Source organism: Tamandua tetradactyla, chromosome 7 (assembly GCF_023851605.1).
Source record: "Tamandua tetradactyla isolate mTamTet1 chromosome 7, mTamTet1.pri, whole genome shotgun sequence".
In the NCBI taxonomy this organism is placed as follows: domain Eukaryota; kingdom Metazoa; phylum Chordata; class Mammalia; order Pilosa; family Myrmecophagidae; genus Tamandua; species Tamandua tetradactyla.
In genome coordinates this window covers 32,821,505-32,846,444 of record NC_135333.1, presented here as the reverse complement: position 1 = coordinate 32,846,444, position 24,940 = coordinate 32,821,505, and the positions used below count along the sequence as shown (strand labels likewise).

General features: G+C 40.4%; 1 protein-coding gene across 6 annotated transcripts in view; it reads right to left on the bottom strand.

Moving 5' to 3' along the window:
• TNRC6B (trinucleotide repeat containing adaptor 6B) overlaps positions 1-24,940 on the bottom strand; it is a 384,364-nt gene that overhangs the window by 198,466 nt on the left and 160,958 nt on the right. The gene's annotated exons all lie outside the window — the stretch shown is intronic.

Here is a 24,940-nt window from a genome sequence, read left to right as displayed (position 1 = left end):
ATCTAAAAAAAAAATGTACAGAAACCAAAAAATCGTTTAAAACAATTTTAACAAGTATGACTACTTGTTAAAAAGTACTTGAAAATATACTGCTTTTTTGTATATATGTCACAATTAAAAAAAATTAAAAGAACGTAGAAACCTGAATTAAAATGTGACACAAAAACATGAAGTGAGTACATGCTGTTGGAAAAATGGCATTGACAGACTGTTCAACACAGGATTGTCACAAACCTTCAATCGGTAAAAAATATATACATATATATATATATTTGTGAAGTGTAATAAAATGAAGAGCAATAAACAAGGTATGCCTGAATGTGTGAGTTTTTAAAACTCTGCTCACACATACATATGTATGAATACTATATACACATACATATATGTGTCATTTACACGGTTTTTAATAACTATAAAGAGAACAAAAAATAAAAACTTTAGGATGCTGATTACCTTAGAGAGGGATGGAGGGGGTTTGATCAGGAAGGGGCAAATAGGGTATTGCTCTATTTCTTGATATATTCAGTAGGTATATGGGTGTTTGTTTTTATAATTATTCTTTTAACAGTATATATATTTTTCTTTTCTCTTTTACATGCACGGTTTATTTCTCAATACAAATATTTAAAGGAAAGAAAAAACATTTGCTATTCCAGATGGTTTACTAGTCAATAAGGGAAGAGAGCCCGGCCTCGGCGGCGGCGGCAGTAACCCACACAGAACAGCTACTGGGGGAGTGGAGACGATACAGAGCAGCTCCTGGAACCACGACGGAGATCAAAAGGACAGCGTACCCCATCCTGGAACGGCTGACTGTCTGGGAGAACCAGCTCCGGTGAAATCGCCGAGGGGCGCAGGGTTTCCCGGGCAGGACAGCAAGCGGCCGGAGTCCCTCCCTTACTCCTTCCCAGGCCAGCTGGCAGAATTGGGCAGGCGGTCCCTGGCCAAGGCGGCTGACGCCCCGATGACGCGAGACCCCCCGGACCAACTGAGAGAGTTGGGTTGGAAATCCCCAGACCGCAGAGAACGGTGACCGGAGGGGTCCCTCCCAAACACGTGACTCCCCGGTCCAGCTGGGAACGGTGCACTCTCCCGGACTGTGGCGGCTGGCGCCCTTCCACCACGCTTGGCACCCCGGGCTGACTAGGAAATTCGGTCGGGCGCTCTTCCGGGCTGCGGCGGCCAGCGACCCTCCCCGCATTTGGACCCCCGGGCCGGCTGGCATTCTTCCAAGCCGCGTTGGCTGGCGAACCTTCCCCACGACGAGAGTTTTCCAAAGCTAAAGGACCCACAGCACCTTTTATTGATGGAACCCGCAGACAAACATGTGCCACGAGCGCCACCTACTGGACAGGATAAGAAAAACAGAACCCAGAGATTTCACAGAAAAATCTTTCAACCTGTTGGGTCCAAAACCCAGGGAAATCTGCCTAAATGCCCAGACGCCAGCAAAAGATAACGGATCACGCTCAGAAAATTGAAAATATGGCCCAGTCAAAGGAACAAACCAATAGTTCAAATGAGATACAGGAGCTGAAACAACTAATGCTGAATATAAGAACAGAAATGGAAAACCTCTTCAAAAATGAAATCGATAAATTGAGGGAGGACATGAAGAAGACATGGGCTGAACAAAAAGAAGAAATAGAAAAACAGAAAAAACAAATCACAGAGCTTATGGAAGTGAAGGATAAAGTAGAAAAGATGGAAAAAACAATGGATACCTACAATGATAGATTTAAAGAGATAGAAGATAGAATTAGTGATTTGGAGGATGGAACACCTGAATTCCAAAAAGAAACAGAAACTATAGGGAAAAGAATGGAAAAATTTGAACAGGGTATCAAGGAACTCAAGGACAATATGAACTGCACAAATATACGTGTTGTGGATGTCGCAGAAGGAGAAGAGAAGGGAAAAGGAGGAGAAAAACTAATGGAAGAAATTATCACTGAAAATTTCCCAACTCTTATGAAAGACCTAAAATTACAGATCCAAGAAGTGCAGCACACCCCAAAGAGATTAGACCCAAATAGGCGTTCTCCAAGACACTTACTAGTCAGAATGTAAGAGGTAAAAGAGAAAGAGAGGATCTTGAAAGCAGCAAGAGAAAAGCAATCCATCACATACAAGGGAAACCCAATAAGACTATGTGTAGATTTCTCAGCAGAAACCATGGAAGCTAGAAGACAGTGGGATGATATATTTAAATTACTAAAAGAGAAAAACTGCCAACCAAGACTCCTATATGCAGCAAAATTGTCCTTCAAAACTGAGGGAGAAATTAAAACATTCTCAGACAAAAAGTCACTGAGAGAATTTGTGACCAAGAGACCAGCTCTGCAAGAAATACTAACGGGAGCACTAGAGTCAGAAACGAAAAGACAGAAGAGAGAGATATGGAGAAGAGTGTAGAAAGAAGGAAAGTCAGATATGTATATATAATACAAAGGGCAAAATGGTAGAGGAAAATATTATCCGAACAGTAATAACACTAAATGTTAATGGACTGAATTCCCGAATGAAAAGACATAGACTGGTAGAATGGACTAAAAAACAGGATCCTTCTATATGCTGTCTACAGGAAACACATCTTAGACCCAAAGATAAACATAGGTTGAAAGTGAAAGGTTGGGAAAAGATATTTCATGCAAATAACAACCAGAAAAGAGCAGGAGTGGGTATACTAATATTCAACAAATTAGACTTCAAATGAAAAACAGTTAAAAGAGACAAAGAAGGACACTATATACCAATAAAAGGAACAATTAAACAAGAAGACATAACAATCATAAATATTTTCGCACCGAACCAGAATGCCCCAAAATACGTGAGGAATACACTACAAACACTGAAAAGGGAAATAGACACATATACCATAATAGTTGGAGACTTCAGTTCCCCACTCTCATCAATGGACAGAACACCTAGACAGAGGATCAATAAAGAAATAGAGAATCTGAATATTACTATAAATGAGCTAGACTTAACAGACATTTATAGGACACTACATCCCACAACAGCAGGATACACGTTTTTCTCAAGTGCTCATGGATCATTCTCAAAGACAGACAATATGCTGGGTCACAAAGCAAGTCTTAACAAATTTAAAAAGATTGAAATCATACACAACACTTTCTCGGATCATAAAGGAAAGAACTTGGAAATCAATAATAGGCGGAGTGCCAGAAAATTCACAAATACGTGGAGGCTCAACAACACACTCTTAAACAACAAGTGGGTCAAAGGAGAAATTGCAAGAGAAATTAGTAAATACCTCGAGGCGAATGAAAATGAAAACACAACATATCAAAACTTATGGGACGCAGCAAAGGCCGTGCTAAGAGGGAAATTTATTGCCCTAAATGCCTGTATCAGAAAAGAAGAAAAGGCAAAAATGCAGGAATTAACTGTCCACTTGGAAGAACTGGAGAAAGAACTACAAACTAATCCCAAAGCAAGCAAAAGGAAAGAAATCACAAAGATTAGGGCAGAAATACATGAAATTGAAAACATGAAAACAATAGAGAAAATCAATAAGACCAGAAGTTGGTTCTATGAGAAAATCAATAAGATTGATGGGCCCTTAGCAAGATTGACAAAAAGAAGAAGAGAGAGGATGCAAATAAATAAGATCAGAAATGGAAGAGGAGACATAACTACTGACCTCACAGAAATAAAGGAGGTAATAACAGGATACTATGAACAACCATACGCTAATAAATACAACAATTTAGATGAAATGGACGGGTTCCTGGAAAGACATGAACAACCAACTTTGACTCAAGAAGACATAGATGACCTCAACAAACCAATCACAAGTAAAGAAATTGAATTAGTCATTCAAAAGCTTCCTAAAAGAAAAGTCCAGGACCAGACGGCTTCACTTGTGAATTCTATCAAACATTCCAGAAAGAATTAGTACCAACTCTTCAAATTCTTCAAAAAAATCGAAGTGGAGGGAAAACTACCTAATTCATTCTATGAAGCCAACATCACCCTCATACCAAAACCAGGCAAAGATATTACAAAAAAAGAAAACTACAGACCAATCTTTCTAATGAATATAGATGCAAAAATCCTCAATAAAATTCTAGCAAATCGTATCCAACAACACATTAAAAGAATTATACATCATGACCAAGGAGGATTCATCCCAGGTATGCAAGGATGGTTCAACATAAGAAAATCAATTAATGTAATACACCATATCAACAAATCAAAGCAGAAAAATCACATGATCATCTCAATTGATGCAGAGAAGGCATTCGACAAGATTCAACATCCTTTCCTGTTGAAAACACTTCAAAAGATAGGAATACAAGGGAACTTCCTTAAAATGATAGAGGGAATATATGAAAAACCCACAGCTAATATCATCCTCAATGGGGAAAAATTGAAAACTTTCCCCCTAAGATCAGGAACAAGACAAGGATGTCCACTATCACCACTATTATTCAACATCGTGTTGGAGGTTCTAGCCAGAGCAATTAGACAAGAAAAAGAAATACAAGGCATCAAAATTGGAAAGGAAGAAGTAAAACTATCACTGTTTGCAGACGATATGATACTATATGTCGAAAACCCGGAAAAATCCACAACAAAACTACTAGAGCTAATAAATGAGTACAGCAAAGTAGCAGGTTACAAGATCAACATTCAAAAATCTGTAGCATTTCTATACACTAGTAATGAACAAGCTGAGGGGGAAATCAAGAAACGAATCCCATTTACAATTGCAACTAAAAGAATAAAATACCTAGGAATAAATTTAACTAAAGAGACAAAAAACCTATATAAAGAAAACTACAAAAAACTGTTAAAAGAAATCACAGAAGACCTAAATAGATGAAAGGGCATACCATGTTCATGGATCGGAAGACTAAGTATAGTTAAGATGTCAATCCTACCTAAATTGATTTACAGATTCAATGCAATACCAATCAAAATCCCAACAACTTATTTTTCAGAAACAGAAAAACCAATAAGCAAATTTATCTGGAAGGGCAGGGTGCCCCAAATTGCTAAACACATCTTAAGGGAAAAAAACGAAGCTGGAGGTCTCGCGCTGCCAGACTTTAAGGCATATTATGAAGCCACAGTGGTCAAAACAGCATGGTATTGGCATAAAGATAGATGTATCGACCAATGGAATCGAATAGAGTGCTCAGATATAGACCCTCTCATCTATGGACATTTGATCTTTGATAAGGCAGTCAAGCCAACTCACCTGGGACAGAACAGTCTCTTCAATAAATGGTGCCTAGAGAACTGGATATCCATATGCAAAAGAATGAAAGAAGACCCATATCTCACACCCTATACAAAAGTTAACTCAAAATGGATCAAAGATCTAAACATTAGGTCTAAGACCATAAAACAGTTAGAGGAAAATGTTGGGAGATATCTTATGAAACTTAGAATTGAAGGTGGTTTTATGGACCTTAAACCAAATGCAAGAGCACTGAAGAAGGAAATAAATAAATGGGAGCGCCTCAAAATTAAACACTTTTTTTTACTAATCAAAAAAAGAACAGAAATTAACACAACATTTAGAAATCATTCCATTCTACATATGCACTCAGTAATTCTTAGTATCATCACATAGATGCATGATCATCACCTCTTAGCACATTTGCATCGATCCAGGAAAAGAACTAGCGAAACAGCAGAAAAAGATACAGAATGTTAACATAGAGAAGAGAATTAAAGTAATAATAATAATAATAATAAAAATATATATATATATAAAAGGAAAAACAAAAACAAAAGATACAAACAAACAAACAAACAAAAAACTATAGTTCAGGTGCAGCTTCATTCAGTGTTTTAACATAGTTACATTACAATTAGGTATTATTGTGCTGTCCATTTTTGAGTTTTTGTATCTAGTCCTGTTGCACAGTCTGTATCCCTTTAGCTCCAATTACCCATTATCTTACCCTGTTTCTAACTCCTGCTGGTCTCTGTTACCAATGATATATTCCAAGTTGATTCTCGAATGTCGGTTCACATCAGTGGGACCATACAGTATTTTTCCTTCAGTTTTTGGCTAGACTCACTCAGCATAATGTTCTCTAGGTCCATCCATGTTATTACATGCTTCATAAGTTTAGTCTGTCTTAAAGCTACATAATATTCCATCGTAGGTATATGCCACAGTTTGTTTAGTCACTAGTCTGTTGATGGATATTTTGGCTGTGTCCATCTCTTTGCACTTGTAAATAATGCTGCTATAAACACTGGTGTGAAAATGTCCATCCGTGTCTTTGCCCTTAAGTCCTTTGAGTAGATACCTAGCAGTGGTATTACTGGGTCATAATCCATTCTGCCAGTCTATGTCTTTTGATTGGGAAATTCAGTCCATTAACTTTTAGTGTTATTACTGTTTGGATAATATTTTCCTCTACCATTTTGTCTTTTGTATTATATATATCATATCTGATTTTCCTTCTTTCTACACTCTTCTCCATACCTCTCTCTTCTGTCTTTTCGTATCTGACTCTAGTGCTCCCTTTAGTATTTCTTGCAGAGCTCGTCTCTTGGTCACAAATTCTCTCAGTGACTTTTTGTCTATAAATGTTTTAATTTCTCCTTCATTTTTGAAGGACAATTTTGCTGGATACAGAAGTCTTGGTTGGCAGTTTTTCTCTTTTAGTAATTTAAATATATCATCCCACTGTCTTCTAGCTTCCATGGTTTCTGCTGAGAAATCTACACATAGTCTTATTGGGTTTCCCTTGTATGTGACAGATTGTTTTTCTCTTGCTGCTTTCAAGATCCTCTCTTTCTCTTTGACCTCTGACATTCTGACTAGTAAGTGTCTTGGAGAACGCCTATTTGGGTCTATTCTCTTTGGGGTGCACTGCACTTCTTGGATCTGTAAATTTAGGTCTTTCAAAAGAGTTGGGAAATTTTCAGTGATAATTTCTTCCATTAGTTTTTCTCCTCCTTTTCCCTTCTCTTCTCCTTCTGGGACACCCACAACACGTATATTTGTGCGGTTCAAATTGTCATTCAGTTCCCTGATCCCCTGTTCAAGTTTTTCCATTCTTTTCCCTATAGTTTCTGTTTCTTTTTGGAATTCAGATGTTCCATCCTCCAGTTCACTAATTGTAGCTTCTGTCTCTTTAAATCTACCATTGTAGGTATCCATTGTTTTTTCCATCTTTTCTACTTTGTCCTTCACTCCCATAAGTTCTGTGATTTGTTTTTTCAGATTTTCTATTTCTTCTTATTGTTCAGCCCATGTCTTCTTCATGTCCTCCCTCAATTTATTGATTTGGTTTTTGAAGAGGTTTTCCATTTCTGTTCGTATATTCAGCATTAGTTGTCCCAGCTCCTGTATCTCATTTGAACTATTGGTTTGTTCCTTTGACTGGGCCATATCTTCAATTTTCCAAGCGTGATCCGTTATTTTCTGCTGGTCTGGGCCTTTGATCAGATTTCCCTGGGTGTGGGACCCGGCTGGTTGAAAGGTTTTTCTGTGAAATCTCTGGGCTCTGTTTTTCTTTTCCTGCCCAGTAGGTGGCGCTCGTGGCGCTCGTCTGTCTGCAGGTCCCACCAGTAAAAGATGCTGTGGCTCCTTTAACTTGCCAATCTGAATCTCGCAGTCGGCCCGGGAAACCGCGCGTGGAGGCGGGGGGTCGCCGGCCACCACGGCTTGGGGGAGTGCCGGTCCAAATTGCCCAGCTGGCCCGAGACGCCAAGCGTGGCGGGAGGGCCCCGCTCTCCAACGTTCCCAGTTAGACTGGGAAGCCACGTGTGTGGAAGGGACCCCAGTTGCCAGCCTCCCCGGCCTGGGAAAGCACGCGCCCCTCGGGTATCTCACCGCAGCGGATTTCCCTGCCTGTTCAGCTGTTCCAGTATGGGGTACGTTGTCTTTTTGGTCTCTGTCGTGGCTCCAGGAGCTGTTTCGTATTGTTTCTGCTTTTTTAGTTGCTGTTCTGGAGGAGGAACTAAGACCCACGCGTCTTACTAAGCCGCCATCTTCTCCGGAAGTCCCCAAAATTAAACACTTTTGTGCATCAAAGAACTTTATCAAGAAAGTAGAAAGATAGCCTACACAATGGGAGACAATATTTGGAAATGACATATCAGATAAAGGTCTAGTATCCAGAATTTATAAAGAGATTGTTCAACTCAACAACAAAAAGACAGCCAACCCAATTACAAAATGGGAAAAAGACTTGAACAGACACCTCTCAGAAGAGGAAATACAAATGGCCAAAAGGCACATGAAGAGATGCTCAATGTCCCTGGCCATTAGAGAAATGCAAATCAAAACCACAATGAGATATCATCTCACACCCACCAGAATGGCCATTATCAACAAAACAGAAAATGACAAGTGCTGGAGAGGATGCGGAGAAAGAGGCACACTTATCCACTGTTGGTGGGAATGTCAAATGGTGTAACCACTGTGGAAGGCAGTTTGGCGGTTCCTCAAAAAGCTGAATATAGAATTGCCATATGACCCAGCAATACCATTGCTGGGTATCTACTCAAAGGACTTAAGGGCAAAGACACAAACGGACATTTGCACACCAATGTTTATAGCAGCGTTATTTACAATTGCAAAGAGATGGAGACAGCCAAAATGTCCATCAACAGAGGAATGGCTAAACAAACTGTGGTATACACATACGATGGAATATTATGCAGCTTTAAGACAGACTAAACTTATGAAGCATGTAATAACATGGATGGTCCTAGAGAACATTATGCTGAGTGAGTCTAGCCAAAAACTAAACGACAAATACTGTATGGTCCCACTGATGTGAACCGACATTCGAGAATAAACTTGGAATATGTCATTGGTAACAGAGTCCAGCAGGAGTTAGAAACAGGGTAAGATAATGGGTAATTGGAGCTGAAGGGATACAGACTGTGCAACAGGACTAGATACAAAAACTCAAAAATGGACAGCACAATAATACCTAATTGTAAAGTAATCATGTTAAAACACTGAATGAAGCTGCAACTGAGCTATAGGTTTTTTTGTGTGGTTTTTTTTTACTATTATTATTACTTTTTTTTTCTCTATATTAACATTCTATATCTTTTTCTGTTGTGTTGCTAGTTCTTCTAAACCGATGCAAATGTACTAAGAAACGATGATCATGCATCTATGTGATGATGTTGAGAATTACTGACTGCATATGTAGAATGGTATGATTTCTAAATGTTGGGTTAATTTCTTTTTTCCGTTAATTAATAAAGAAAAAAAATTTTGTTTTTGTTAAATTAAAAATTTTTTAAACATATTATAAAATAATCATTTATATGTTCTGAGTATAAAGTATATAAATGCCTGGCCATATTCTAAACCCCAAACATAAATTTCTTTCCTTCTTCTATTCTTTTACAAATCTCTGGTTCTTCTTCCCTTAATGTTAAAAGCAAGTATAAAGTTCAAAAGCTTTATAAATGTATTATCGAATTTATTTCTAATTATATGCAGTTTAAATAAATAAAAGCTATAGGTGAAATGAAAACAAAAGGTAATAAAAAGTTTTAAAACAATAAATTTTGTTTGTTATAGTTATTGTAAATTACAAACCCTAAATAAATAAAAAAAGTAATAAAGAGTTGAAGGTAATAATTTTTATTTTAATCATTTTTAATTATAAGTTCTAAATGATTGTAAAAAGTTATAAAGAAGTTAATTATAGTAAATTCTGTCTGTCTTAATACTAACTGAAATTTAATGCATCTGTTTATCATATATTTAAAAAAAGGGAAGCTTTTGCGTTATGGTGAATATTCACACAAGACTAAAGTTAAGTTTTCTCTGTGTTCTGTTAACATGAATTGTTGGTATGCTCTTAATTTAAAGTATTTTGAAAAATAATTTTTCTTCCAAATATTATATCTAAAATATTTTACATCAAAATAATATACTTAGTAATGTTTATGCTGGAATTATCCTCTATTTCAGAAAACAAGTTTTCTCACTCTTAGGAAAAAAACTGTTACAAATGATTTGTTCTTTCACCTTGTATAAATAAAGTGCTGAGGTACTAAAATAACTTAACCCATTGCATAAGAAGTATTTATGATACATTACAATAGTTAAGAAATGTTTTTATCCTGTGACTAATTAAACTTAAATAAATAAAATATTCATATATTGAAACATTGTATAAATTCCTAAAAATTTGACAATATTCTCACTATAAAGTTATATCCCAATACTAATCTATATAATGTTAAGCAATGGTACAGTGTTACTAATCGTGGTTTTAATTATTTTAAAAAGGCTACAAATCATAGAAACAGCCAATTGTCAGTTGCACTGCTTTCCTCTAATATATCTCTAAAAATATATGTGCTCAACTATAAAAGAAAAGTTAAATGTATATATTATATTTTATCTGTTAAATAACATAACTCTGGTAAAAGTGTAAAGATATAATAGAACAAAACCTTTGCTATGATTTCTTAATGTAACTGTCTAATGTTTTTATTTCTAAAAAAGCTTCATTTAAAAATATTTATAAAAATTAAAGCTCAGATTGTAAGGATTAACTATTATCATTAAATTCTGAGGTACTTTACTCTTTACATAACCTTCAAATTCCAAATAAAAATGTAATGAAACTGATATAGTTAAAACTAAAATCAATATATCAAATAAAAAATAATACCGTCTGTATTTTAAAGCTTTAACTTGTGTGAAATTTCTAAAAAAGTTTATTCTGTCCAAAATTTGCACTAATTTAATCTGTCTAGCAAATTAAACAACCTAATTAACTTTATTTAATATAAAACCTGGAATAAAGAACAAAATCTTGATGTTTAGTACAAGTTAATGTTTTATACTCTACATTTCAGAGTGTTTGGGGCAAAAAATAAAAAAGTATCTACAAAGACCCTTAAGGAACTGGGAAAAATAAAACCATGAGAAATTCCCCAGGAAGCCAAGGCCTCAATTTTAAGGCTTGCCCTTATGAAACTTATTTCTATAATAGTAAACTACACCTACTTAGAATTAGGGTCTAAGAGCCATCTCCAGAAGGTCTCTGCTGTTGTTCAAATGTGGTCTCTCTCTAAGCCAAACTCTGCATTGCCCCTCAACATGGGACATAATTTCCAGTAATATAAACCTAGTAACTAACAGTGTGAAATACAAGTGACCTTATCATCACAGAACATGGCTGTCCCTGGCACTGTGAGACATAAGCTCCAAAGATAAGCCTGGCCCTAACATGGATGAACTGACCAAAAGGGGGAAAAGAAATAGAGTTTCAATGGCTAAGAGATTTCAAATCGAGTTGAGAGGTTATTCTTGTTACTCTTATGCAAACTTCAGTCAGATATTACAAACTGCCACAATATGGCAAATCCTAACCAACCAATTTAGAAACCCTTAAAAATACCTAATGTACTTATTAAGCTTGTTTGTCAGAAACTTAAGACCTTCAAATTGTTCCAATGCCAAAGAAGCTCTGAAACCTGAAGATACTAAACTCTCCAAAAATAACAACTAATTTCATCAATTCATCCCTTTTCCCCTTAAATTTTACTAAAAACTCACTCCTCTTTAATTATCCTCCTATTAATTTTTCTCCTAGTGCCCTGCCTCTCACAATGTCTATCTAAGTTTGTTCACAGGTCAACAGCAGCTATAACCAACCAGCAAAATTCTAAAAACATACTCTTGCTACAAAAAAATTAAAAACCTGCTGCTGTTGCAATTAACGATGCTTCTGCCTGGCTCAATGCAATTTTTCCTCCAACCTCGCCCGGACACAGCAGGAAGTAGCCAAAAAGAGAACATGATGGCCTTACTCCCTCCAAAAGTTGCATTGAGCTAAGCTAAGGCACCCCCCCAATCTAATCCCAACTCTAGTCAATTTCATTAAAATAAAAAGGCAGGAATGTCAGGTACAGGAAATAAAACTTGACATGCAAAATGGATATTGTGGCGTGGAGGCCCCTTCAGTTTCTTTCCCTCAGCAGCTCTTCTGACAGGACCTGATATGACAACACCCCAACCGCCAGAGGCCAACCAGATAACCATGAGAATGAAGTCATGATCTGCACCAGCCTGATATCTCCCAGTGATGCCTGCAGCCACATGTCACCCCCATCCCTCTTGGTGCCCTTTTTCCTTTAAAACCACAAGCTGTCAGAGAGAAAGTTGGAGCCATTTTTCCTTTCTCTTTCGCTAGCAGATTTCACTGGCTCCACTGGCTCCACTAGCTCCTATGTGCCTGCTCTACCTTTGCTCTCTGTTTCTTTCTAGCAATAAATCTCTCAAACTTTAATTCATTGTCTCATGCGGAATCCTTTAACAACCACGTGCCTAACATTATTGTCATAGTTAAAGCCAACTTCTCTAATTTTCAGTACTATAAAAGACTTCTCTTCTTCTTTGTGCTACTGTATACTATTCCATTTCAACCCATCCTCCAAACCACTTAGAGTGGATTTTGTAAAATGCAAATCTGACTACATCACACCCCTTATCAAAATTCTTCATTGACACTCTATTGCCTAACCTGAGGTTGTAAAAATTCAGCTAGTTTGCCTCAGAGATCATTCAGCTTTATGTGCCCCTGCCTCACCTATTCAAAACCCCTGGTGGTAGACAAACAACAAAAGATGTGCCTCTTGCCTAGAGGTTCTGGTCTTCCATTCCCTACTTCAGACCCACATATACTTCTAATTTCCACTCATTCCTTTAAGTGCCAATTCGAAAGTTTTTTCCCAGAAGGCTCCTTTACCAGAGTTCATACCTTTTTCTACTCTCTACCAACTCAGAAGGCAATAAAAACAGATCAGAACGATCATCGCTTCTCAATGCCACTTGCTCTCTTTTTCAAGCACATTTCCAATCCCTCACATTCTTATTTTTCTTTTCAACAAATTTCTTGAATAGTTTTTTACTTAACTTGATGATCTGACCATGCCTGCCCTTTGATCTCATTTTCAAAAGCTTCTATGTTTATATTCATAAAACTTAACACCACCATGCATCCTCATCTTTCTTCTGCTACCACTCATTTATTCAACAAATATTTATTGAGCACATAATATGTTAAGCACTATGTTGAAATAAATGTTAAGAAGCCAGTGTCTCTTCCCTCAAAACACTTACAGATTAATGATAAAGACAAAGAAAAACTAAGTCAGTTACAATAATATAGTGTGAGAATGCAGTTAAAGTACACAGGAAGGACATTAAGGTTGCTCTAAAGAACTGTGTACACTCTAGTCCTACCTAAACTGGAAACCTATGTCCTTCCTGCTTGAGCTGAGGCCATGCTCCTGTGCCAATCACTACTGTACCATACTGAGGTTCCGTGAATTTTAAAATCCGACTCTGACCACAGCCACCTCTTTCACTCCCTTCTTCCATGTGAAGCTGTCATGAGTCCTTATTATAACTTCCAGTTCTATGGTTCTTCTCCTTCCTCAGAGTCCATTTAGACCCTCACCTGCCTCCATGGACACAGCAGTACAGTAATTCTGTCCTCAATATCTTGGATTTCTCTACCTCACCTGCTCTTAGGACATCTCTGCCTTACTTTTTCGCTTTTGTTCCCAGCCTATACAGCATAGATGGAGGAAATTATAAAAGTGATTCCTTTATAAATACATGCCAATTAACTTCTAGTCAGTGCATACCTTTCAGCACCTGTGCTGAAAGATCTTTCCTCACCTTGTCTTTCTGGTGAACTCCTATTAATCCTTCAAAGACTGCTTCAAAAGTTATTTTGTCTAGGAAGCATTTTCTTTTTGTGTAATACTTAGAAGATCATTGACTCACTCAAATTCATGGTCCCAAATAAAGGGAAAGGTATAAAGAGTGCAAAAGCACAGAAGGGTAAAGAACAGAACCAACAGGGTAGCAAAAAGAATCGCAGTTTCATCGAAATGCAAAGCATTCCCAGAACACAAGGCTGGAAAGGTGATTTAAGTCTGACCTCTTGCACTTCCTCCTCTGACAGCCTGTAACATTTAGCACACAGCTGTGACCCTTTGTTCCTTTCCCCTTCCAGTGCTGAGCCTTGCTGGGAAACAATGTTTTCTTTGTGTATCCCTGAATTTAACCCAGTCCTTCTTGTTGGTCATTCATTCATTCAACACACTTTCTGAATGACATCTAAATGGCAGACCTTTCACTGAATGACTGAATGAATGTCTGATCTACTAAATAATTTCCCTCACTCATTTATTCTTACCTTTTCCAATCTCCTCCAAGACTCCAAACCCGTCCATTAGGCATCCTCCCCAGTCCTTACTCAGAGGGCCTAAGATTATCCTGAGAGCCTATTTCATGTAAGAGTCCTCATTTGTTCTTCTCATGACTATATTATGAGCCTGCATCTTAACTTTTTTTTCTTTTCTGTTGTTCTGCAAGGCTAATTTCTCTACTTGTATTCTAATTCTTGACCTATGCTGTATACAGTGCTTCCTCTGGGCCCATATTACATAAGTAACCCTTTTCTCCTTTGCATTTATTCTTTCTCCCCTTTCAGTAAATTCATCTCCTCAACCCACAAATAAATATTTTGTAATCTCTCCTAATTAAAAAAAATATTTTTGGTCTCGTGACCCTCCCCAAATAGCCTCTTATTTTAACTCTTCACTTTAATACCTAAATGCTTAACAAAATTAAATTACATCTCATTAATTCCATATTCTAATTACTGATCTAATAAAAAATAAATCTTGACTGAAGCAATACATATATATGATTTTAGAAGTAGAGCAATACTATATGGCTTATAAACAAAAACAAAACAACACTCTCCACCGCTTCCCCCCTTACATAAACACAAGTATATCCATCCCTTCTCCCATCCTCCCAATCAATAAGTCATTATTTTTGTTCAAATCAATAGTGTTAACAGTATTGCTACTAAAAATAATATATATAGCTGAATAATATAAAATTTTATAACTAAATTTCCTTTCTTGCACTATTTTTGCTTTTTCCTGGAACTAAAAATTATTATTTTCTCCTCGTCTTTCTTTCTCTCTTTCAATTTTTTTTTTGGCTTAGTAGTTATGTATTTTTCTGTTCCTTTTTAAAATTTTTAGTAGAATTAATATTTTAGACCAGTTTATGTCTATAGAAAAATTGCACAGAGAATACAGTGAGTTCCCATATACTCCCTCTCCCTCTACCCAGTCCTTTAACTGCAGTTTCTTCTAAAAACATCTAGCATTAGAGTGGTTATTTGTTACAAATGATGAACTAATATTGATACAGTATTATTAACTAAATCTAATATAAAGTATTAAAGTTGGTATTTTACATTAGATTTCATTCTTTGCCACAATTCAGGTCTATGGGTTTTAACATCTATGAATTTTGACAATGTATAACGTCATGTGTCCACCATTAAAGTTTCATACCTAATAGTTATATTGCCCGAAAAATATCTTGTGCTCCAATTTTTTATACATTCATCCCTCCCCCTTTCCTCCTCAAACGCTGGGAACCACTTTATTATGTATTTTTCACTAATTCATCCTTAACCTCTCCAAGAGAGCTGTAAATCTCCTCTTAAGTTCAAACATTTCAGGTAATCAGTTTCATTCTTGTCTTGGAGACTTTCCTCAGGGGTTTTCTCCTCATTTAGTGTGGAGTGTTTTCTCTCTAGGCCTTGCTCTCTTGGCCTCTAGAAAACCTTTTAGGGATATCTCTTCCTTTCATCTCTACAATTCCCTCTCCTCTTTCCTACCTTAGAGCATTTATTTCCTGGATTCAACACTGTGTTATCCTATGCTTCATAATTTGGTTTAGATTGAGTATACTGTAAGGCCTGCTCCGGTAGCCTCTGGCTGGAAGGCCCCCACCCAAACTAAAACCCGTGAACATCTGGGCATACAGCTGTTCAATCTCAGCCAATCAGGACCTGCCCTGACAAACAAAGGACCCCCACTGCGCATGGCCCGGAGCTATGCCCACTGCACACGGCCTGTAATTATGCCCCCAGCCCTAAAGCACCCGAAACTCCTAACCTACCACAGGAGGCCCCGTGGGCATCGTCAGCACCCTCACTAGCTAGCCTGTATCTAGCCCCGCCGCTCCTAGGGGGGCGTGACTTCCCCAGCCCGCACCCTGAGTACCCGGACCTGGGAACCTCACCCCAGGACAATAAACTTTTTAAACTCGGACTCAGTTTCTCTGATTTTTCAGTTGGCTACAGTTTAAAACCTAACATGTTGGTGCTGATACCCTGAAGGTTACCCAAGAAACTTCAGAAAACCCCGCAGTTTTTCTAAATCATCTTACTGAGACTCTGATTCAGCACACTAGGCTAGACCCTGAATCCCCAGCCGCAGCCACGGTCCTAGCCACCCACTTTATAACTCAGTCTGCCCCAGACATTAAAAGAAATTTAAAAAGGCCAAGGATGGCCCTCAAACCCCCATCCGTGACCTAGTGACCATGGCCTTTAAAGTCTTTAATAGGCGGAAGGACACGGCCGAAGCCACCCGGCAGGCCCACCTCCACCAAAAAGCAAATTTACAAGCCCAGGCCCTAGTAGCAGCCCTGAGGCCGGCAAAGCTTCAGCAGCCAGGAAAAAGGCGTCCACCGAAAGCGGTTACAAGTGTGGCCAGGAGGGACACCGGTCCCACCAGTGTCCACACCCCAGGCCACCCACCAAGCCATGCCCAGAGTGCAAGCGGCATGGGCACTGGCACAGTGACTGCCCAAACCAGCAAACTGGCTCGCCCTTGGCACCTCAATGCGGAGTGCCAGCTGGCCAACCAGATGAGGCACCAGCGCTGGAACTCCTTGGCCTGATGGACGACTGATGCAGCCCAGACTCAGCAACCCCTATCACCCTCGCTGAGCCCAGGGTAATGCTACAGGTGGTGGGTAAGTTCATTTCCTTTTTGGTGGACACGGGGGCTACCTATTCAGTTTTGCCTTCTCATTCTGGTTTTAGCAACCCCTCCAGGTCTCGGTGGTTGGTATTGATGGCAAACCCTGCCAACCACAGCAAACGCCACTGCTGTCATGCAGCCTCAATCAAACCCCCTTTTCTCATTTCTTCCTCATTTTGCCTTCATGCCCAACTCCGCTACTAGGTAGAGACATTCTCCAAAAATTGGGAGACTCAGTCCAATTTGGCTCCCTTCCCCCTTCCTCGAGGGCGGGACTCTTCTTAGCAGCCCTCATCCCAGAAAAGGGTCTATCTCCGCCGCTCCCACCAGACATAGTTGACCCTGAAGTCTGGGACACATCGAAACCTATAGTGGCCACACATCATGCTCCAGTTACTATTAAACTCAAACAGTCTTCCTGTTTTCCATCACGGCCCCAGTTTCCAATCTCTAAAGCCCACCGATCAGGACTAAAACCTATTAAAAAAGGAAGGCACTATATCACAGGAAGGGTGAATCCTCCTCCAGGGAAAGATTGCTAAGGCACTTCACTGCTTTCTCTATCCGCTCTTTTCCTCCCCCCTTTTACTACAGGCTATTAAGAGGGCACACAAGACCTGTCTTACCTGCTCTAAAACTACATCCCAAGGTGCCCTCTGACCAGGGCTACCCACTCACCAATTACGGGGTCACCTACCTGGACAAAACTGGCAGCTAAACTTCACCCACATGCCCACTCACAAAAAATTCCGCTACCTCTTAACCTTTGTGGATACCTTCTCAGGTTGAATTGAAGCCTTCCCCACCACCAAGGAGACTGCGGAAATGGCCGCTTCCCTTCTACTCCAGGAAATTATTCCATGGTTCGGTCTACCCAACACCATCCAGTCCGACAACGGGCCGGCTTTCAACTCTTGCATCGTTCAGCACGTAGCAGTCGCTGGGAATCGTGCGGAATCTCCACATCCCCTACCACTCACAATCATCGGGAAAGGTAGAGCGGGCACACGGGATCATCAAAACCCACCTAACCAAATTAGCGGTTAAGATAAAACTTTCCTGGCCTGAACTTCTTCCCTTGGCACTAACTCACATTCGTGCTGCCCCGCAGGAGCCCACAGGCCTCAGCCCATTCGAACTCCTGTACAGTAAGCCGTTTCTTCTCCCCAACCTTCCTACTAATCCATTCCCCCTAGCAACGTACCTACCTTATCTCTCCCTACTAACGGAACTCCCCTGGGAGCATGCGGACCAGACCTTACCAGTCATAACAGGCGATTCTATACACCTGCCCAGCAAAACTACAGCCAGGTAACAGCGTTCTACTCCGTAAATTAAAGCCTCTTTTCTAACTTCAGCACTTATTATATATATTGCAGCACAATCAAACTTCACATGTAGCACAACTATAACGGTAAAAAAAAAAACACTCCATGCGGAAACACACTTCTTCTGGTGCAACGGGACCCTTACAAAAACCATAAACTCCTCCTCTCCCCTACCCTGCATCCCAGCAATTCTAGTTTCCCAGCTAAACCTCTATGGGGAAGCTAAGCTGTTGTCTCTTCTCCCTGATCCTCATAGCAGGCAGGCAATTTTTCTACCTGTACTTGTAGGATTGTCTCTTGCTTCTGCAGCTGCTGCCGCAGGTGTAGGAGGGGGCATGTTAGGCCATAGCTTGACGGCCATGGCAGACCTTAAGGACAAACTGAATGCAGCCATCGGTGCCTCAAAGGTGTCCCTCACCTCCCTTCAAAGGCAAATCACCTCCTTGGCGCAGGTAACCCTACAAAACGGAAGAGCACGTAACCTTTTAACAGCTGAAAAAGGAGGCACTTTTAACAGCCAAAAAAGGAGGCACTTGTTTATTTCTGCAGGAACAATGCTGTTACTACATCAACGAAAGTGGCTTAGTAAAGGAGAACCTCAAAGTCCTGTCGAAACTGCAAAAAGACCTTAAAGAAAAGCAGGCTGTTGTCCAATCATCCTCCTGGTGGAACTCCCCTGTCCTGACATGGCTGATCCCAATACTCACCCCATTTTTAATTATCTGCCTACTGTTAATGCGCGCTCCTTTTGTTTTGAGGTTCCTACAAGAGCGTCTCAAGAAACTCGGGTAACAGTCAATCAGATGCTGCTGCACCCCTATGCCCCCCTTCCAGTCGAAGCACCAGCCAGCTAAAACCCCCTACCCAACGACGCCCCCACTCCGCAGGAAGTAGCCAGAAAGACTACGACACCCTATTATATCAAAAAAGCTGGAATGTAAGGCCTGGCCCAGTAGCCTCTGGCTGGAAGGCCCCCACCCGAACTAAAACCCGTGAACATCTGGGCATACAGCTGTTCAATCTCAGCCAATCAGGACCTGCCCTGACAAACGACCCCCACTGCGCACGGCCTGTAGCTATGCCCACTGCACACGGCCCGTAGCTATGCCCACTGCACACGGCCCGTAATTATGCCCCTGGCCCTTAAGCACCCGAAACTCCTAACCTACCACAGGAGGCCCCGTGGGCATCGTCAGCACCCCCACTAGCTAGCCTGTATCTAGCCCCGCCGCCCCTATGGAGGGTGCGACTTCCCTGGCCCGCACCCTGAGCACCCGGACCTGGGAACCTCACCCCGGGACAATAAACTTTTTAAACTCGGACTCAGTTTCTCTGATTTTTCAGTCAGCTACCGTTTAAAACCTAACATATATATTCCACTGACTTCCTGATAAAAGCAATATGGGAGGTAAATTGTTGGAGACCTTGCATGACTGAAATTCTTTAGTTTTATACACATACATAACTGGGTATAGAATTTTGAGTAGGTAAACATTTCCACCCCCACCCCAAATTTGAAGGCCATGCTCCACTATCTTCTAGCTCCCAGAATTGCAATATTTGATGCCATTCTAAGCTCTAATCTTTATTAATTTTATTAGAGAACTAATGAGTTTACAAAACATGCATAAAATTCAAGATTCCTTTGTACCACCTTATTATTAACACTTTGCATTGGTTTCGTTCATTTGTTACAATTGATGAAAACACATTTTTATAATTGTACTGTAACTATAATCCATGGTTTAACTTAGATTTCACTATGTTGTACAGTTCAACAGATTTTATTAACATTTTTATTCCAGTATCATATATACAACCTAACATTTCCCCTTTTAATCACATTCAGATATGTATTTCAATGCTGTTAGTTATGATTACAATGTTGTGCTGCCATAACCACCACCCATTACAGAAGTATTTCCATCATTCCAAACAGAAACTGTACATTTTAAGTCTTAACTCACTATTCCCTGTGCTCACTTGGTCCCCTGATAACTTATATTCTAGATTCTGACTCTACGAATTTGCTTATTTTAATTATATCATATCAGTGAAATCATACAATATTTGTCCATTTGTATTTGGATTATTTCACCTAATATGACGTCTTCAAACTTCATCCGTGCTGTAGCATGCATCAGAACTTCACTCCTTTTTATGGATGAATAATATTTCATTGTGTCTATATTTATTCATTTGGTTCATGGAAACCTAGGTTGATTCAATCTTTGGCAATTCTGAATAATGCCACAATGACTATCAATGTGAAAATATCTGTTTGAGTCCCTGCTTTCATTTCTTTTGGTATACACCTAGAAGTGGGATTGCCAAGCCACATGGTAATTATATACTTAACTTTCTGAGCAATTGCCAAACTGTCTTCCACAGTGGCTGCACCATCTTCCTTTCCCACCAGTAATGAATGGTTGTTCTTATTTCTCCACATCCTCTCCAACACTTGTGCATTAGTTTGCAAGCTGCTGGAATGCAATATGTATTGGAAAAGATTTTAAAAGGGGGAATTTAATAAGTTACAAATTTACAGCTCTAAACCTATAATATCCAAACTAAGGCATCCAGGGACAGATACTTTAACTCAAAGAAGGTTGATAGGTCAGGAACCTCTGTCAGCTGGGGAGTCACATGGCTGGCATCTGCTGGTTTCTTATTCCTGGGTTTCACTGCTTTCAGCCTCTGTTCCTGTGGGGGTTCCTCACTTTGCTTCTACGGGGCTGGCCTTCATCTCTTGGCTTCCCTTGGCCCTCAGATCCAGGTTCTGGATTGTTTAAAATATCATGGTGACATCTGCTGGGCTCTAAGCAACTGTGTGAGTTTTCTCTCTGTGTCAGCTCTGTCATTTTTGTAGGCTCTGTCTGCTCTGAGCTCTCTCCGGAATGTTTCCTCTATTACAGGACTTCGGCAAACTAATCAAGACCCATCCAGAACGGGTGGAGTCACATCTCCATCTAATCAAAATATCACAGTCACAACTGGGTGTGTCACATCTCCATGGAGATAATCTAATGAGAAGTTTCCAGCCTACGGTATCGAATCAGGATTAAAAGAAACAGATGCTCCCACAATATTGGATAAAGATTAAAACATGGCTTTTCTGGGGTACATAATACTTTCAAACCAGCACAACTCATAATTTCACTTATTTTTTTAATAGTAGCCAACCTAGTGGGTGTAAAATGGTATCCCATTGTGGTTTTGATTCACATTTCCCCAACGGCTAATGATGTTGATGTCTTTTCATGTACTTTTTCGCCACTTATATTCATTTTTGGAACAATGTATAAGTCTTTTGCCCATTTAAAATTGGGCTGTTTCTCTTTCTTTTTTTTTGCATGGGCAGGCACCAGGAATCGAACCCAGTTCTTCCGCATGGCAGGCAAGAATTCTACCTGCTGGGCCACCATTGCAGCACCCTGTTTGTCTTTTTATTGTTGAGTTGCAGCATTTCTTTGCATAGTCTCAGTATTTAATCCTTAGTATCGGATATATGGTTGTCAGTTATTTCCCCCCATTGTATAGGGTGTCACTCCCTTTCATAGTAAAGTTCTTTGAGGCACAACACTTTTAAATATTGATAAGGCCTCATTTATTTGCATTTTTTCTTTTGTTGCTTGTGATTTTGGTATAAACTCTAAAATACCATTGCCTAACACAAGGCCTGAAGATGCTTACCTACATTTTCTTTTAAAAGTTTGAATGTTCTGCCTCATATATTTAGGTCTTTATCCATTTCGAATGGTTTTGTTTATGGGGTGACAAAGGGTCCACTTACATTCTTTTGAAGATGGCCATGCAGTTTTTCCAGTACCATTTGCCAAAGAGGCTCTTTATTCACACTTGAGGGATCTTTATTCACTTGTCAAAATTCAGTTGGCCATAAATATCAGTTGATTTCTAAGCTCTCAATTCAATCCCATTGGTTTTTATGTCCGTCCCTGTGCAAATATCATGCTATTTTAATGACTGTGGCTTTGTAATAAATTCAAAGATCAGAAAGTGTGAATCCTCCAATATTGGGCTTTTCAAGGTGGCTTTGGCTATTCAAGGCATTATCTTTCCATGAAAATTTGATGACCAGCTTTTCCATTTCTGTAAAGAAGGCTACTGGAATTCTGATTGGGATTGTATTGAATCTGTAAATTGCTTTGGGAAGAACTGACATCTTAACAATATTTAGTCCTCCAATCCATGAACATGGAATGTCCTTCCATTTGTTATGTCTTTTTTGATGTCTTTGACCAATATTTTATTGTCTTCTGTGTACATGTCCTTCACATCCTTCTTTAGATTTATTCCTAGATATCTGATTCTTTTAGTGGCTACTGTAAATGGAATTTTCTTCACTAATTGTTCACTGCTAATGTATATAAACATTGTATGTAAATTGTTCACCGCTAATGTATATAAACATTGTATATAAACAATGTGGTGGGATACAGGGTGTTGATCCTGTATTCTACCACACTGATGAATTCATTTATAACCTATAGGGGCTCTGTCATGGACTTTTCAAGATCTTCTATACATATAATGCTATCATCTGCAAATAGTGAAAGTTTTACTTCTTTCTTTCCAATATGGATGACTTTTACAACTTTTTCTTGCCTAATTATGCTAGCTGAAACTTCTAGTACAAACAGTGGTGATGGTGGACATCTGTGTCTTGATCCTATCTTATGAGGAAAAGCTTTCAGTCTTTCACCATTAGATATGATGTCAGCAGTGGATTTTTCACATTTGCCCTTTATCACGTTGAGGAAGTTTTCTTCTATTTCTGTTTGTCTGTGTTTTACATCAAGAAAGTGTGCTGGCATGAAGGGGAGGGAAGATGGCAGAATAGGATAAGTTGAATTCAACCCTACTCCAAGGAACAGTTACAGAAGGGACAGGAGGGCGAATATCATGGTGATTCTAGGGTGTAAGTGACCTGGGAAGAGTATTCTCCACCACACAGGGAGGATCTAGTTGCAAAAGCTGAGGAACTGAGAAGCAGAGAACTGGAGACTGTTTGGCTGGTGCAAACAGCCTAACTTGGAAGCCTGGAGCCCTCAAGAATGCATGGACAAGACAAGGACTAGGAAGTAAGCTAAACTGTGTTCCCTCAATGAGCTAACCTCACTGGCATAGCCCTGCAACTTGTGACTCATCCCACATCCCACACACCTGAGCCTGTCACCTAACCCCCTTCCCACACTCCAAGTGCCCCTGCCCCACCAACCTACAATGTGCATACCTGCCCCACACCCTCACCCAAAGCGCATGCACATCTTCCCCAGCCCAACCCACCTCTCCTGCAATACTGCAGTCTTGACCCGCCCATCCCAAGTTTACCTCCCAGTCCCTGCCCCCTGCAGGTGGTCACCAGCACATAAAAGCTATGGGCGCTTACCTCCATACCCAGATTACACTCACCCCAAGCCTATACAGTTGCGCAATCCCACCCTGCACCCCTGGAGCTCTGCATATGTGTACATCAGTTTACAGTCCTCCCAGATCTGTGCAGCCAGGCTGCATCCACTCCCAGGCCTTGCAGACACAACACCTACCTGCTACTCTGAGAGTTCTGTTCATTCGCACAAAGGGCCACACACCCTAGACCAGCACAGAGAACCCCACCCCCCACACCTGTGCACCTGCATAGCCACATATTCCGAGCTGCTGGGTGCCCAGGCTCACTGGCATCAGTGTAGCATCCCCAACTTGTACCTATACCCACGCTGCAATGCATTACTGCACTTTGTTGTGCCTCACCCTATGGTCTGTGTCCCGTTACACATCCATACTGCACATAGAAGGCTTTAGACTACTGAAGGAAATCAAATTCCAAAGTAGACCTATCAAGATATTTACATGCTGCAAAGACAGAAGATCACTAAGTATATCATGAAGCAGACAGATACAGCCCAGCCTAACAACCAAATTAAAACACCAAAGGGGACATAGACATTAGAGTAACTAATCAAAGATATTCCTATAACTCTACTAAATAAAATAAATGGGATGGCTAATGATATAAAGGCGATCAAGAAGACAATAGAGGACTTCCTGGAAGATGGCGGCTTAGTAAGACGCACGGATCTTAGTTTCTTCTCCAGGACAGCTACTAGGGGAGTAGAAACGATACAGAAAGTGCCCAAAGCCACAACAGAGATAAAAAAGACAGCGTACCCCATCCTGGAACGGCTGGCTGGCTGAGAGAAGCAGCTCGGGTGAGATCACCGAGGCGCGCGGGCCTCACCGGGTGGGGCAGCAAGCGGCCGGAGTCACTCCCTTCCCCGTTCCCAGGCCGGCTGGGAGAATTGGAGAGGCGGTCCCCTGAAACTGTGGCGGCAGGCGCCCACACCACGTGCAGCCCCCCGGACCAACTGAGAGAATTGGATCAGAAACCCCCAGGCCGCGGAGAACGGTGACGGGTCGGGGAGGCCCCTTCCAAACCCGTGACTCCCGGGGAACGTGCACTCTCCCGGGGAAGGCTGCTGCCGCTGGCGCCCTCCCGCCACGCTTGTCGCCCCGGGCCGACTACGAAATTCGGACAGGCTCTTTCCCGGGCTGCGGCGACCAGCAACCCTCCCTGCATTTGGACCCTGGGCCGGCTCAAGCCGCTTCGGCTAGCGAATCCCCCGGACGGCGAGAGTTTTCCAAAGTTTAAGGTCCCACAGCACCTTTTACTGGTGGGACCCGCAGACAAACGTGTGCCACGAGCGCCACCTACTGGGCAGGATAAGAAAAACAGAACC